Here is a 17,816-nt window from a genome sequence, read left to right as displayed (position 1 = left end):
AGGTGGAGTGACTACAGTTTTCTAGTGGCAGATCCAGAAGCCAAATAAAATGTCACAGCTCAAAACTTTGTTCTCATTCACCCAAAAGACAATCTGCTAGTTGTGCTAAACGCCCTCCTCTCTACCTCCCAAGCTTGGGGTAGGGAGTAATAATCATAATCTTAATAACAACAACAGGTACCAAGTACATACGATGTGCCAGGAATCAGCCTAAGTATTGTGTGTGTATCAGTTCTTTTCCTTCTCACAACAATCCTATGAAGGAAATTATATAGGTACCTTACTTTAAAATGTAAGGAGGGGCTTCCCTGGTGGCGCAGTGGTTGAGAGTCTGCCTGCCAATGCAGGGGACACGGGTTCGAGCCCTGGTCTGGGAAGATCCCACATGCCACGGAGCAGCTGGGCCCGTGAGCCACAACTACTGAGCCTGCGCGTCTGGAGCCTGTGCTCCGCAACAAGAGAGGCCGCGATAGTGAGAGGCCCGCGCACCGCGAAGAGTGGCCCCCCCCTTGCCGCAACTAGAGAAAGCCCTCGCACAGAAACGAAGACCCAACACAGCCATAAATAAATAAATAAATAACTGATTGAAGGACTTTATTAAAAAAAAAAAAAAAGTAAGGAAACTGAGGAGTGAAAAACTAAAGGAAATTTACCCAAGGTTATATGATTTCCAAGTGGCGAAGTCAGCGTAGCAAGAGGCAGGCAGACACCCCAGCTGAGGTTCTTAACGGCCAGGCCACACTGCCCTGCTGCCTGCCCTCTTGAATTCTGCTCAGATAGTGTTGAAATTATCTCTGTGTGTTTTATCATTTGTTTTTCACTTCTCTCTCTCTCACAAGTATAAACGCATCAAGGATGAGAATTCTTTTGCATTTTTTTTCATGTGTCTAACAAACATGATATTGGACGCAAGGAAGGAGTCAGTAAACATTGTACCTGAAATAACTAATTCAAAATATTGCGTGAAAGGGAGAAGGAAAGAATGTTAACTGCAAAAATCAAAATGAAGCTGGATGTTAGAAGGATGGAAGTCTGACCCCAGTAACAAAAGACTTTAGTTTGTGAATAAATCTGAAGGGCCAAAGGAAGGTTAAAGTTCTTAAGTTCTCTGCAGGAGATCAGTGAGGGCCTGAATCAGGAGATGGAAATATTAAACTCCATGAAACATATACAGAAACAATGGCACTAAGAAGGAAACAATAATTTAAGAAAGAAAGAAAGAGAGGGAGGGAGGGAGGGAGGAAGGAAGGAAGAAAGAAAAATAGAAAGAAACAATAAGGATGAAGTAGGAGATCGTGAAGTGACTTGACAACAGGATTAGGAATTAAGTATAATGACTGATTTTCCATTGTTCTGAATCAACTTGGAGGAAGGCTGAATAGCTCTGAGGACTTCTGGCCAGGAATCAGATTACATATATAGCTATTACATTGGTGGTGACCACAACTACAAGATAAAAAAGCCTACTGTTTTAATAGCTTGAATTTGACAATACGTTTAGTCAAAATGGGCAGTCATATCAGGTTGGCAGTTTTGCCTCAACTGATCTAATTGGTTGGCTGATTAAGTTGACTTGAAAAGTTTTTTTTAACAAACATGGGTGCACACAAATATAGTCAGAATCAACCAATCCAAGAGCTGGTATTTATTGAATGTATCTATGGATTAGCATATCTGTTAAGTAAATTAACATACTTGGGGGAATTTGTAGCTTTCAGCAGATGTTTGGCTACTGGCAATAAATAATTATATCACTCCTAACCATTCTGTACAGTCACAGCTTTGCTTAACTGATAATATAAAAAGTACAACAAGGATGAAAGAATAATTATTACATTCCAGTAAAACTCTGGCTCAAAAGCAAATTCTAAAACACCCCGTTTAAAAGCCTACCAGCAAACAGTGTGGAGGAGTATTGAATCCTGTTCTACATAGCACTGCTAACGCAGCTGAAAGGAGGAAATGGGTTGAGTGTTTTAAAGATAAAGAGATGGGGCTTCCCTGGTGGCGCAGTGGTTGAGAATCTGCCTGCTAATGCAGGGCACACGGGTTCGAGCCCTGGTCTGGGAAGATCCCACATGCCGCGGAGCAACTAGGCCCGTGAGCCACAACTACTGAGCCTGCGCGTCTGGAGCCTGTGCTCCGCAAGAAGTAGAGGCCGCGATAGTGAGAGGCCCGCGCACCGCAATGAAGAGTGGCCCCCACTTGCCACAGCTAGAGAAAGCCCTCGCACAGAAACGAAGACCCAACACAGCCATAAATAAATAAATAAAAATAAAAATAAATTAAAAAAAAAAAAAAGATAAAGAGATGAAAATAAAAAGGAAAGCAGGTCACATAAACTGAAACGGTCCACTGAGGAGCTTGTCACAGAACACACTAGGTCTGGCTGTGAAAATAAAAACCTCTGACAATCCTGATTAAATCTAAAAACAAAATAAATAGCATAGGAAAATACAATCTACATTATTAGGTAGCAAAGAGCAGATCCTGGCAGAGGAGCTAAGGGCCACGCTTTCTGCAGTTGGCTTGCTGAGCCAGCAGTTTGCATGTTCAGGGTTGGAGCAAGGAAAATAACTGCCCTGGGTCTGACCGCGCAGCGAGGCTCAAGCAGCTACAGCAGCCGATTTGAGGACCTTGGTCCAGTGGCTTTGTTTGTGAGAAAAGACTAATTAGTGAGGACAGAGACAGGGGTTTAATGTGAAGGTTGGTCAAGCCTGCGGACATTTTTCTTGAAGTGGAAAACTTTTCACGTTGAAGAATAAGTTTCAACATTCTTTATTTCTTGGGATAGAAAAACAGATCATTATCCCATCAACACCAACACATTCAGTAGAAATATGAAGATTCGTTTTTGCATTTGTAAAGATGTATGAGAGTGTGTGTTGTTTATCCTTTAAAGTACCTGCCTTTGAGAACAAGGTCTGTGCCTTTTGTGAAGTTTGATGAGAGCCCAGGCATTGGCATGGACAAGTAGCTCCTATAAATATTTGAGTGATTCCCCTGGTCCTTGAATTTTTGCCACCAGATGAAAAGGAAATATTGATGCCTAGCGTTCTCCCCAGAAGTCCCTGAAAGGCAATGGCTCCTCCAGAGAAGTCTGTCTGGCTCTAACATAGAGCTTCATGTCTCTATTTTTCAGCACCGAAAGCAGAATGAGAAAATACTGAAGGGAGGACAGGACCACCATGCCACATTGTCAATTCACGAGCTACTGATAGGGCGTGTAAGCACAGTGTCGCAATCGCCTGAAATTCCAACCCCTGACTCCACAAATCAGCCAAGGTGCTTGTACCTGGTGGTGAAGCTCTAAACTGCTGTAAAAGGGAAGCATCTACTCATGTATTTTTGTTTAGATGGAATGGTAGACAAATCCAGTTAGCCATATGTGCTTAGTTTTTTCTTCTCCGATTTCAGTGTCTAGGAGGATTAAGCAAACACTATCAAGTAGCTAATAATCATCCCAAGAATATTCTTCTTAAATATGCTCAAAATAACACAATATGCCATATTTTTTGCATGTGTTCTTAAATTTACATAATTAACATAAAGACTCCTACTGTTCAGTGATTCTGCAATATGCTTTTTGCATTCAATATTCAATTTTGAGATCTGCCCATGTTGATACTTAGCCTGCTGAAAGTGGGGAGGCCTGATTTTACTAAAAGATAATTGGGTGTCATAATTCCAAACCAGGAAAGTCATCTACACAATGGTAACCAGACACCCAAATTCCAAGGCATTCCTTCTTCCTTCAAACACGTCCATCAAAGTTTAGATGTTGTGTCGGATTGCGCTCCGCCTTGCCCTAAAAATGAATTCCACTCAGCACTCAAGCTTTGGTCTTTGAGTTTTTATTTCTAGTTCTAGATTACTCTACATGCTGTATGATATCCCTTTGTATGAATCTTCCAAAATTTATTTCTCTGTTCACACAGTGATGAATATTTGGTGTTGTTTTCATTTTTTTTCTAATTACTATACAAATAATGCTACACTGAAAACTGTTGTTCATGTTTTTCTGTATATAATACCACAAGGATGTGATGACAAAATCAGTCCCAACTATCAAAAGAAGTTTATGTCAGTTATTCAGTTAAATACTCAGCTTACGTTAATGTTTTACTGTCAAATAAGCACCCCCAGCCCCTCAGAGATCTTAAATATCACAGTCCCACAATATTTGCTCTAAATAAGTATTCTGAGTTGCCTTGTTTACAAGTCTATATGGTTGATCTCTTTTCAAGCCACGTATTGTTCAGTTTTCTCTTTCAAAATTTGTTTCTTGTGAGTATACACGTTCCCTATCAGGTGTATCACCAAGATATTCCTGAATCCATGTGTATATATATAGGGAATAGGGGAGTATAAGTCTTGAATTCACTGAGTCATTTTTTAAAAATCCTCTAATTTTGGTGTTTAAGGAAATGAGGATGGTCATCACCAACCCGAGCTACTAAGCCTCCTTCCTACATTGCAATTCTTTAAGATAGCAAAGTTGTTTTTTTGTCTTAATACAATTCTTTGGCCTTTTTTTATGAAAGAATATACCTGAAAATGGAATTTTTGATACTATTATATGGACATATTCAAATTTAGTAACTATTACCAAAATACTCAATGTTTTGGTCTCCTTTATTGTCTTATCATCAGTGAAGGAGAGTGATGTCTTTTAAATTTGCTGACGATCTTTTGAATAGTCCATTTTGATGTCGTTTAAGTTATCCTTTTTTTCTTTGTGATTTGTATTTTATTGTGAACTTATTTTTTATTATTAAGATATTTTCTTCTAGTAAATTTAAAGTAAAATGGATATGATACATATATTAGAGAAAGAGATGGAGAGAGACAGATAGATGAATAAATAACTTCATCTAGAAAGGCCAAAAAATTGCATTGTTTTATGAAAATATCTCAATATGCCTTCACATGCACTGAATATCATTGATATGTCTTTTAATTTTTGTTCAATTTGATAGACCAAAAAAGGTACCTTAATGTTTCAAATTACATTTACATTTATGAATAAAATAATTGAAATTCTTTCTACATTATTGACTATTCTGAGTTTTTTCTGTGTGAATTCTGCTTATGTTTATTTTCATTGAGACACCAGTGTTATTTTTATTTTGTAATATTCTTTATAGCAAGGGTCTTGAATCTTTTTTCTTTAAATAATTTCTAAAAATATTTGTTTAAAATGATTTGGGAAATTAGATATCTTGTATTTCCAAAGTAGATATTTTCACATTTACTTTTCTTGTTGATTTCTTCCATTACTTTTATTAATTTTATTTATTTTAGGATCTCAGATTCACAGAGATGGTTATCTTTTGCCTCAGTTTAAGTCAAGTTGTTATCTCCATGTACTGCACTGTACTTTTAAACATTTTTTATTTTTTATTTTATTTATTTATCTCCACTCCCATACCTCTTGGGCCCCAGTCCTGCATACTTGAAAATTATATGGGATCTTTTGTGTACATATATTTTTAATTTACAGTAACAAAAGTGGTCTCTAAAGCTCATTATGATATTTATTCTATAAAATCTCTTATCATTCAGGAGCTGATTGCATACCTCCTAGGTTTGTTCTTGATCTAAAAAGAATGTACCTAAGTTGTTGTTTTTTTCTACTGAGTGAGAAATGACTTAGTGAGTCAAGAACATTCTTTCTATTACAAATTTTCTGAGAAAGTTTGTTACTGCTAGTTGTTTAATTTTATCAAATGATTTTTCTGTAGCCATAAAATGATTGTGTGTAATTTTACTTTTAGTCTACCTACATGAAGAACATTGATAGAATTTCTGATGTTTACTCACTAACTGGACCATAATAACTTGTTTTAAAAATATTTTTGTGTTCAGGATTTTTATATCTACATAAATTACATTAACCTCTAGCTTTATATTTTGAACTACCCTATCTGTTTTAGAATCAAGATTACACTAATCTCATAAAATCAGTTTTGTATCAACTTGTTTTAGATAAGGTTATCCATTCTCTGAAATTTTAGTGGAAATCACTGATAAAACTATTTAGACATTGGACTTTTTGCAGGGAGGAGTAAAGGGAAGATTTTCATTACTATTTTAGTTTATTTATTTAGTGATTATTAGAATATTGAACTGTTTTATTTCTTAATGTTACCAATTTTCTCCTCCTTCATATCTTTATTCAAATGTTACCTTTTCAACAAGGCCTTTCCAAGCCCCTGTCTTAATAAATTGCAATCCCCTGCCTCCCTAGCCCTCCTCCTGCTTAACTTTTCCTATAGCATTTGTCACGTCCCAAAATACTGTAGAATTCAATTACTCATTTTGTTTATTTTCTGGCTTCCCCAAGTTAACAAGGCAAAAATATGCTGAGCAGGTATTTTGTCTGTTTTGTTCCCTCCCTGCTCTATCACTGCACCTGGAAGAGGAGCTGACACTTAGAAGGCATGCTATAAATGTTTGTTGAATGAATGAACAAATAAGCAGTTCCATATCCTTTTGTTTTAAATGCAAGTCTTGTAGATAATGGTGTCAGTTAATTGCATGTTTGCTTGAAGCTCCTTCTGTATTCTGCTATGTGGGGAAGGGGCTGGGGGTCTGCAAATGACATTTCTCAGGACCTCTTGCCAACTGGCTTCTTGTCAAGTTCTGCTAATGGGAGTCCTGATAGGAATTTGTAAGGTGGAGGAGGGGAGAGCTGCCTCTCATCCTGCTTCCTGTTTCTGGCAGAGTGTTAAGTGGTGACAGTAGCAGAAGCAGTGACAGACCAATAGTGGTGACAGCACAGCAACACCTGACAGCATTGGTGGAACCATGGCCACAGTGTAGGCCATGGTTCCAACCCTGCCAAAGGGGCAGCTCTTTGGTGGATCCTGAACAGGATGTGACAACATCTCTAGCGGTTCATCAGCAGGTGTAAACTCTTGGGCTCCAGCATAGAAGTGTCAGCAAACTTCTGATCTTTGGGTATCACCCCTTCTTCTTTTTTGCTTCTGCTAATCATCTTCTGCATTTTGCTCGTCCAACATCTGTATAACCAATTCCCTGTATTAAATCCCCTCTAAATACTTAGGATCCTTTTTTTCTTTTGGGGATCTGGACTAATATAACAACATACTGCTAAATCTTACTTCAGATCCAATTTGTGTGCCTCTATCTTTAGATTTTTGAGTTGAACTCACATTTTTTGAAATTATTCTTATAATGGGATTTTCTTCTGTGTAATGCTTAATGTTCTATATCACCATGTTTTTTGTTTTTTCCTTTTTTTTTTCTCCTTACTTTATATTAGAAATGTTGAATTTTTTTAACCTGGTTTTAACTGGTTGAAAGTTATATTTCATGGTTTCAAAAATACATGTATTTTGTAATGTAATATCTTGAAAATCAGGAAGGGTCTGAAGTCTATAGTGTTTAACGATCAATCACTGTTGGCCAGGCAGTAGTCGTGACATAGCTGTCATTCCTTGAGCCTGCAGTAATATCAAAAGTGCCAACATCATAACCTATAGATTGGGTACCAGCAGTTTGGAAGAAAATCCTAGAGAAAATAGTGGAGAAAAGAATATATTTAACTCCTAGGAACCAAATGATGTGGGAAAAGATGTTGATGTGGGTGATGAGACGTGGGAAAAGATGTTGATGTGGGTGATGAAATGGGCATACTTAGCAACATTCCTCAGGAGAAGTCTAAAGTAGGCCTGTTCTACCTGCAATACATAGTAGTTTTACTTCTATAAATTCTTTTAAAAATATCGCATCACCACCCTTCATAGCACAGAGGATTATTTTGTGCAGAAAAACAATCATTAATGACTAAAAAATCATTTAGAAGAGCTGGACTTGGTGTGAAGAAGTTTGGGAATATGTTTACTGGTTTTATTTTGGTTTTTCTTTTTGTAGTTTTATGAGAATGATATATCTAAAAGAGCTCTTTCAATATGAATAAAAATTCTAACTAAGAAAGCATTGTGTCTTGATTGGCAGCCCCTTTTCATAGTTGTCAGCATTTTTTCTTTCATAGAGGTAAATTAAAAAATGGTGTGTTTTACAATAGACTGTGTCTTGAATTTTATGTAAAAGAGCAAACATACTATTTTCGTCTCTATGTGATTATTTCTAACTAAAGCCCAAATTCGCATTTATTTTTAAATATGAGTTTCTACATTTACTAATATTTATGTATTTTCCTTAAACTATTCTCAGCCCCAACTGATGTCCAACGTCCCTTACACCCCAAGTCATATTATAGTCACCTGGAATTTTAATTCTGGATTACCATGGGGGCTGTTTATTGTTGTTACTTATTAAGGCAATAATAACACTTGCTAAGCTCTTACCCCATAGTGTCTCTTCCTCCAATATTCATTCTTCTTTTTCCTGCAAGAGTAATTTCAAAGGTACTCCTTGTGTGGTAAATTTTCTGAGGTTCATTTATCTAAGACTTAGAAAATAAAGATATTTCACTTTCATAGCTAAATATTATTTATTTGAAAAATATCGACATTCAAAGTTCTTCATACTTTTCTTCATTCTTTTCTCCCATTTAATTCTTCAATCCATCTGGAAATAACTTTTCCTCATACATCAGTTAAATAAAGGTGTCCCTTCAGCAATGGTTTATAATGCTTCCATTAGTGTATAGTTAATTCAGAGATACATCAATGCATATTCCATTCCATTTTCTGCACATTAAGTATTTTGTCAGTACCACACTGTTAACTGCCAGAGTTTTAATGGAGTGACATATTAGGTGGAGTGGCATATCAAGATGTCAACTACCAGTCCTAGGTCATCTTGCCTTCCCTTACAACCATCCCCATCTTTATTTGTGGAGGATAGGTCCCAAACTACAGGTAACTAAACTCTATAATATCCTGCAAGATGTAAGACTAAAACAATGAAGAAAATCAGAGAACTGGTTTGTGTCTTCCCCCAACTAACAGAAATGAGTCCATCAATAAAACTGAAAGAAAAAGAGGCAAACTTTAAGGGTGGGGGTGATAGCTGCATATAGAGAAGATGACTTGTGCCTCCACCCTGATTATCCCCATCCCCAGAAGAATTTCCCTTGCTGTTTGGGGCTGAAGCATAATGAGCACTTCTCATCTAAAGCTATCATGGAGACTGGTTCTTAGCCAATTTGTGCAAAAGAAAAATAAGGCCAAATGAGCAAGTACCAGTAGGTATGTAACACACACACACACACTCACACATCTACAACACAATATTCCTGCAGAGGTACAACTAAGAGAGGGAGAGAATGCTTAAAGATCTCCACAAAAGTACAAAGATACATGTATTTTCTTATGGGAATAGGACTTGAGCCAGTTTGGAAGGTAGAGGGAAGGGTCAGGGGAAGAAAGGAGCTGGCTTTGCCAGCTTTAAGAACAGCTTGGCAGAGAATAAAACCTGCATCAGTAGGACTTTTGGAGTCATACTCCATGGACTGCTTCTCTAGAATCCCCCATGGCAAGCAGTAGGGCAGGTGCCCAGCTGGGTCCCCAAGTGGGCCATTTGTCAAAGTCAGCTATGGGGTACACCTGCACCACAGACCAGTCAGGGAGGACACAAGCAGCTGGAACCTACAGAACTTTGTGACCTAGCTCGGGACACTTGATAATAAAGACTCTGACTCTCACTTTAAAATTATTTGACCAAGTTTACTACAATGAAATTAACCAGGTTGCTTACTGTGTTGCATAATGCAGGCTCAAGAATAGAGTTGATACGAGTCATTAGAAAAGTGGAGTTTCCCCTTGTGTACATTTGACTAATGGCTGTTCAGTTAATTATTATGTTCTGATAGAGGCAATAGTCGTTAATTTTACTTTTTCAACATTTCTGAAAAATATGTTTGTCATGCAAATTAAATGCATATAAAAATGCATACCATTTAACCCAACCATTTAATTCCATGTCTAGGAACCTATTTGAAGAGACTATGTGAAAATACGTTTATTGAAGCATGATTTTTTTAGTTTGGTTACAAATGAATTTTCATTTGAAGTAAGTGTAATAAGAGAAACATTTGACAATGAATTTGATTCTTTCACCACTCTAGACATCCCCAATACTTTGTCTAATAGTGATTTTCTTTGACCCTCTTATTGCTAAGGAGATTTGTTATTGTATCAACTAACAAATGTTTGGGTGTTTTAAATTTGATTTTTTTTACTTTTAAATTTTACATTTATTCTTAATTTTTAATTATAAATTTAAAATTTTATAACCATTTAGTTAGAAACAAAATCTATCTTGAATAATTCCTGCCATTTTTGATGTTCTAAATTCACTCTGTAGCCTAATATGTGCTAATATGTCTAGCCTTAATTTTCTGTGCTAAAGATTTCATGGAAATTGTAAAATATGTTTTGCTTCTCTTTTGGATTAAAAAGTTTTACATGTATACCAATACTTCATTTTTATTAATGTTATGTTAATAATATAACATATATAACATAATATGTTATTCTAATTTTCTATATTTTTCTACTTTGGCTGATAAAGGCAAAGGTAGTTATCCTAGATCATTTGTGTTTCAATTTCTTTTTCTAAGCTTTAGTCTTCGAATTATATATTTTGATATTTTATTAAGCAATACCAAAAAGAACCCATAAATATTATATTTTTATTTAAATATAAATAACAGGTTTTAGCCCATTTAATTAATTTTGTCTTTAATTCTCAGTTTGTCTGAAATTAAAATTTGACTGGAGCTTACTTTTTTTCATTTGAGAAATGCTGCCATCCATTTATTTTCAATAATTCTGATTCCTGTAGTTTTAGGTGTATGTCATATGTAATTTTGTTCATTACAGACAAACTGACAGTCTTCATCTTCAATAAAATGCTTTATCTAATTGTATTTATTTACACAATTAGCATGCTTTGCCTTAATGTTTTCTCTTTTGGAAGTAGTTTTTAATTTTTCTATTTCTATGAATTTCCATATTTTTATAACTCTTCATGTTTTTCTTCTATTATTTGTAAGAAAGTTTCACAAAGTTAATAATTTGAATTTAATTGTCTTACTGTTTATCGTAAGTTCTTAAACCACATGCTTTTATATTTCATTTCTCTAATTACCATCGTCAATCATAAAACAATGATTTAACCATGTAAGAATATTATTTTCAACTATTACATTGCATAGCTTGGATTTGACCCATGGCTCTCTGAGTCAAATGCCCCTGCTCTGAGCTTCATTATTTTTTAAAAAAATATTGACTTGTACTTCATTTTAAAAACAGTATTTATGATAATAATTTAGATTTACCTACAATGGCTGATGTTGATATTTACAACCTGATATTTAATTACTTATGACTCCATTGTTAACTTGGATTCATCTTCTACTTGACTAAAACATGGCTTCACATAAAAATTTTCAAGGGTATATGTACAGTAGTTTTGGGTGACCTCTATGTAACTAATAATGTCATTCTGGTAAACAGCAACTTATCTAATGCAAAATTATTGACTCATGACTATATTCTCTTCAAACCTATAAAAATTGGTATTTACAAAAAGGAGCTAGAATTATGAGTAGAGGACCAGCCGCTGTCACAGATGCAGGTGTCGGTGCCCACTCTTAGCGTTGCTCCCTGTGGTAGGCAGAATGATGGGCCCCCAAAATGCCCTAATACCTGGAACCTATGAATATGTTACCTTATATGGCAAAAGAGACTCTGCAGATGTGATTCAATGAAGGCTCTTGAGATGCAGAGATCATCCTGGATTATCCAATGGGCCCAACACTCTCACCAGGATGTTTATAAGTGAAAGAGGGAGGGAGACAAGGACAGAAGAGTCAGAGAAGGAGATGCAATGATGGAAACAGAGGTTAGAGTGATGCAGGGCCATGAACCAAGGAATGTGTGTGGCCTCTAGACGTGGGAGAAATCAGGAAATTAATTCCTCTCTAGAGTCTCCAGAGATAATGCAGTCCCCACAATCCATTTTAGAGCTCTATCCTTCAGAACTATAAGGTAATAAACCTGTATTGTTTTAAGCTGATAACTTCGTGGAAGTTTGTTACAACAGCAATAGCTTTTTCATTTCCAATTAGTCAGTCCTATTTGTTCCTGCTTTACAGAATGGCATTAACCCCTTGAAGCTTGCAGATACTACAACCAAACATCATAAGTTTAGTTTGCTTCCAAACTGGCCTCTGTAGATAAGCAGACATCCATGTAACATCCAGGCCATACAAACAACCCTCGGCTCATCACCAGGCCTGGCCCACTTCTCCAGTCTTATCTGAAGCAACGTTGCTAAGGTCAAGACACCTGCTCTGGTTTCAGATCAGCAGCTGCCTGTCTTGGATGCTGTCGTTCTTCATAAGTTTCAAGGGATAATGGTTCTCTGTGTGGATGCCCTCCACTGCATGACCATGGTCAGCTAAAGTACTGTTTTGGGCTCCCACAAGTATAACACTTCAGCTTTGCTCATGTTTTATCCTCTTTTGTTATAAGAGGGCTAGAAAAGGACTAAGTTTGCTATCAGAGGCATGCCTACTTCAGAACCACTGGTCATGTGCAGAGACCAGCCCACTGGTCCCATCCTTCTTCTACCATCTAGTGATGTGAATATCAAGGGCTTCTTTGCTCTTCCCTGTTTCCAAGTCTTGGTCAAGTGTGCTTTGCCCGTTTAACAGATTTCAGTAGGTTCGAATCTCAGGAGAGTTTAAGGTTTCTGTTCTTTGCCCCTCAGGAACAATCCAAGCTCCTTATGCCAAGTTACCAAATTCCTTCCCTGCAAATATCAACCTCTATATATCAAATTTTAAAAGGATAATTAAAATTAAATTGGGTTCACTGGCTACCCTGTCACATACACATACATTGTCAGGATAATCTTCAAAGGTGCTTCCTTGACCATTCAAGTCTCCCAAAGATTTTGTTGTAAATCATCTTCACGGTGTTTGCTGACCCCTCTTCTCTCACTAAGATACAACACAGGCTGTATAGGGCCAGGCCAGAGAGCAGGGCTCTAAGACAGATACACAGGCTTTGCCTCCTGTTTCCCTCCATCCCTGTTTTAAATACTCTCTCTATTGAATGGCTCTCTGTCCTCCTCTCTCTGCTTCTTGTTTTTTGCATCTCTCCTAGCATTCAGTCAAAAGCCCATCTGGCCAAATTCTTGATTATCACTTTGAGTTTTGCTTCATAAAACTTCTTTGCTTTAAATGTTTAATAAACAGTAGATAATTTATTATAAAACATTGATACTGTGTAGAGTATATGACAAATACTTAGAAAATTGTTTATAAATAATGGTTCTTATGTAATTTAATATTTTTACTATATGCTCATCTGTATTCCCTGAAGTTTCTAAAATGCATACATACTATTTATAATAAAAAGTCAATTTTTACAAAAATTCTTAAATGCTCAAACTTCTCTGTCCAGTTAATTGGCATTGACTCAGCCATTTACTTGTTACAAAATATTTATTGGGCACTTACTACATGCTGAGTACTTTGCTAAGCACTGAGTTACAACAATGAACATGCAAGAGAGGTCAACTGAGCCAGAATGTCCTACGCATTTTAGGCTTAAGTGAAGCCCACAATAGCAACAGAAGCAACATGATTTAATCAGGAAGCATAATTGTATACAAAAACAGTGTTTTAACATCACATGAGAGATAAGTGATCAAACTTTTCTCTGTAGGGATCTTACAAATAAAGTTGGGCAAGATTAAGATTAATAATTGTTAAAAATTATTTAATGTTCTTAAATGGCATATTCTTTACATGTTTTCTTTGGAATTACCTGTCCATTATTTAATGTTTATGTTCAAGAATTTTAGAACAAACATTTATGTTTATCAAAAAGAATATGTGCTAAAATATTCATATCGGGCAAGCCATAACCATGGCATGTATCTACTCTTCAGAACACTCACTGTGGCTACGATGGAGGTTCCACATTATACCTCTTTATGACCTTTTATGTCCATATCAGTCAAAACACCTGTGAGGAACTTAAAATCTTCATGAGTGATGAAGTCACAAATCAAAATAATGTCCCAATTGAAAATGGAAACAAATTTAATTCATAATGCTCAAAAACTAGGTAGGAGATAGATGTGAGGAGGAACTTTGAATGAATCAAATTAAGTATGGAATGTTCAGAATGTTGAAAATAACTGATAGGTGGAGGAGCAATACATTATTGATAGTTAGTTAATAATTATTGTTAATTGGATAAAAATTCTTAAAGCTCCTCTTGCTTCACAATGGGACTTGATGTTGAGTTCTGATACTTCATCTTACAAAAGTTAAAATTGCAATTAAATATGAGATTTGAATTTTCTTTCAACATTGCAAATGGAATCTAATGAGTTCATCATTTTTCCATCACACTGGAGCTCTCTCTTTCCCAGTATTTTTCAAGCTTAGCAGATAAGTAACATGAATGAGAAAATCTAAGTTTTATTTGGTTATAAAGGTTTATTGACCAACTGGAATTTTAGAAAGTATTTTTCCACTTGGAAAATGACACAACATATTTTCGAATTTATATTATGCAAAGCAAACCACCATCTTCCATTTTTTGAAGCAGGTAGAGACATAGCAAAGGAAATGTAGAAAGAATGTGAACAACAGATATTATGCTGTATGCCTTATAGGGTGCTTCTAGGACTATTCCTACTACACAGTATTTTTTAAATGCCAGTTAGGTGCTAAATGTGAGCTATGTCATTTAACTCAAAATGTTATGAGATAGGTACCACTTTTATTCCCATTCAGATATGAAGAGGGTAAGGCAGAGAGATATTAAGTAGCTGGCTCAAGGTCAGCCAGCTAGTGAATGATGGAGCCCAGAATTTCAGCCCAGACAGTTTGAACCTAGGCTTTTTAGCTGCTACTTGGTACCACTTCTTTCCAAGGACTTACACTCTTCAATGGCCCTGTGGTTTTAGGTCGTGACAAGCCACAGGCTGATGTGATGCCACTGAGACTAACTGATCCTTGACCCCTCTGACTTTAACACTCCTTGCACTGCACCAACAGGTGCAGCTTTTAGATTATCTGAGCACCTAAAGTAATTGTTCACGATTTTGGCTGTTTGCTGGGAGAATCATTGAAAGGGCAGAACCTTGCCTTGCTTGTTAATGCACTTTACACATGTGAAAAGACTTGGTGGAAAAAAGGACTCAGTTGGAAAAAGGACAATTTCTGAGTTTACATGGCATTACATAGACCAGAACAATTTCTGATTTTTTTTAATTCAACATTTAAAAACTGAATTGAGTCAATAATTTTACTTTGATAAACAAAACACAGATTTATTTGGGGCAATTAATATGAAATTACAGGTTACCTCAAATGTTCATCCTCTGCTTAAATGAATACCATCCACATTTGCCAAGATTTTTTTTCTTATGTAAATTCATTTTTTTCTAAATATAAGCATTAGTGATTCAACTAACTCTTAAAAAGCGTGTCTTTTTCCAGATTATAGAGTCTTATTGTTGTATTAAATGTCTCAGTTAGCTTGTAAGCTTTGACCACACAATAAACATAGCACCACATGATATTAAAATTTAATTAGCCCATTCCATATTCATAAATTCACAGTCATCATAGGTAACATCTTACACATTCTGAAACTTTCTAGTTTATAGGGAAAATTTTTAAATGCCTAATACCTTTTGCAAAACTCAGTTGAACATTTCCCTGCAGTTTTGCATTATTAATTGATAAAAATGAACCACCTCAAGAGAATTGAAAGATAACATATCCTTTATTTTACCTTTAATCTTTCATCAAAAGAATCTACATATTAGTCTCATAGCACTAAATTATATATATGATAAGGTCTATTAAAGAAACATGAACTAAACATTCCAATTTCAGAAACCAGAAGGGCAAAAAAATGTAAGCTGTGTCTCTGGTTCATTGAATGAAGTGTCAGGCATCTCATGCAGCACAGTGAGCAAATTATTATTTCTGAATTGTACATCAACCCAAATCTCCGAAGAGCTCTTTCTTATACCAGCTGCTAAATGATTAATAGTGTTGCATTGATAATTTTCACAAAAGACACTGCTGAATAAGAGAACAGTGTGTCCAAGAAAATGAGTTTGAGGTTCAAGGAAACAAAACACTTTTTCATAGTTTTGAAAGAAACATAGTATTGAGTTATACAGACTATCAATTTCTCCCAGTAAATGAGCATGTGCCAACCCCAACTTTCTTCACTAGAACATGGCTTAGGAAGTTTATTTTCAGTACTCGGCATATATATTAGTATTACATATTAATATTAATATAATTAATACAAATTAATATAAAATTATATTATATATTGTATATATTTTTCAATATTTTATATGCTGAGTATTGAAAAATAGATATTTGTATACACACACATACATACATATGTAATCTTGACTATGTATGTTAGACTGATGGTTTTAATACAGATATCGTTAACAAAAATATTTTCTTTCGAAACTTTACTAGTGATTTGCTTTATGTCTTTTAATGTGTCAACTTTCCATCTCTCCTACTCTTAGCAAGACTGTCTGTTTGTGGTCGGAAAACCATGGACTTTTAAGGCATAAAAAACTGGACATGAAACAGAGCTTCACCACTTAGTTGGGTGATCCTAAGGAATTTACTTACCTCCTTTTAATTAATTTATTTTTTTTAATTAATTTTTATTAGAGTATAGCTGCTTTACAATGTTGTGTTAGTTTCTGCTGTACAGCAAAGTGAATCAGCTACACATACACATATATACCCTCTTATTTGGATTTCCTTCCCATTTAGGTCACCACAGAGCATTGAGTAGAGTTCCCTGTGCTATACAGTAGGTTCTCATTAGTTATCTATTTCATACATAGTATCAGTCATGTATATATGTCAATCACAGTCTCCCAATTCATGCCACCCCCCTTCCCCCTTGGTATCGATACTAAAATATGGAACACTTTCATGAATTTGCATGTCATTCTTGCACAGGGGCCATGCTAATCTTCTCTGTATTGTTCCAATTTCAGTATATGTGCTTCCGAAGTGAGCACTACTTGCCTCGTTTTTAAACTGTGAATGGTCAGCTTCCCAAACTGAGAAATGACAAAAATTATACCAACCTCATTAGATTGAAAGAGGATGAAATCAAGTCTACAGGCTTTGCAGTCAGTGATGTAAAATGAAATCACATTTTCTATAATTCTCCAATTCTAATGGCTCTCTAGCCAACATCTTCTCTAAGAAATTTGCACTTTCAAAAATTTCTTTGGCTCAGATAATACAGAGAATCTCATGTTGTATGTACATTTGCCATTGTAATCCACAGCAAACATATTAGCAAATCAAACCTGTTAGAAAATATTTGCATGACATATATCTCATAAAGGACTTTTATCCAAAATATACAAAGGATGTGTAAATCTCAACACTAAGAAAACAAACACAATTTCTTAAATGTGCTAAAGATCTGAAGACACCTCACTGAAGAAGATATACCAATCACTTGCCCTTGGGCATTAAGAAACCACTACACACCTATTAGAATAACTAATATCCCCATAACTGACAGTAACAGTTGTTGGCAGAGAAACTGGAACTCTCTTTGTTGTTTTAATTTGCTCAACATCATATGTCTTTAATCAAATGCAAATTAAAACAGCAGTGAGAGAGCATTACATATCTATTGGAATACTTGATACCCAAAAAGTTGACAATGCCAATTCTTGGCGAGGATGAGGAGCAATAGAAATTCTCATACATTGCTGGTGGGAATACAAAACGGTGCAGCCACTTTAAAAACACTTTAGCAGTTTCTTAGAGTCTAAATACA

At 35.7% G+C, this 17,816-nt stretch overlaps 1 non-coding gene across 1 annotated transcript; it reads right to left on the bottom strand.

The window, feature by feature from the left end:
• Positions 1 to 16,929: 16,929 nt before the first annotated feature.
• Positions 16,930 to 17,037, bottom strand: LOC114236261 (U6 spliceosomal RNA). The gene has a single exon (XR_003622237.2). It is a non-coding gene; the product is annotated as a U6 spliceosomal RNA (small nuclear RNA).
• Between the last annotated feature and the right edge of the window lie 779 nt (positions 17,038 to 17,816).

Source organism: Balaenoptera acutorostrata, chromosome 14 (assembly GCF_949987535.1).
Source record: "Balaenoptera acutorostrata chromosome 14, mBalAcu1.1, whole genome shotgun sequence".
Lineage (NCBI taxonomy): Eukaryota > Metazoa > Chordata > Mammalia > Artiodactyla > Balaenopteridae > Balaenoptera > Balaenoptera acutorostrata.
This window is presented reverse-complemented; position numbering and strand designations above follow the sequence as displayed.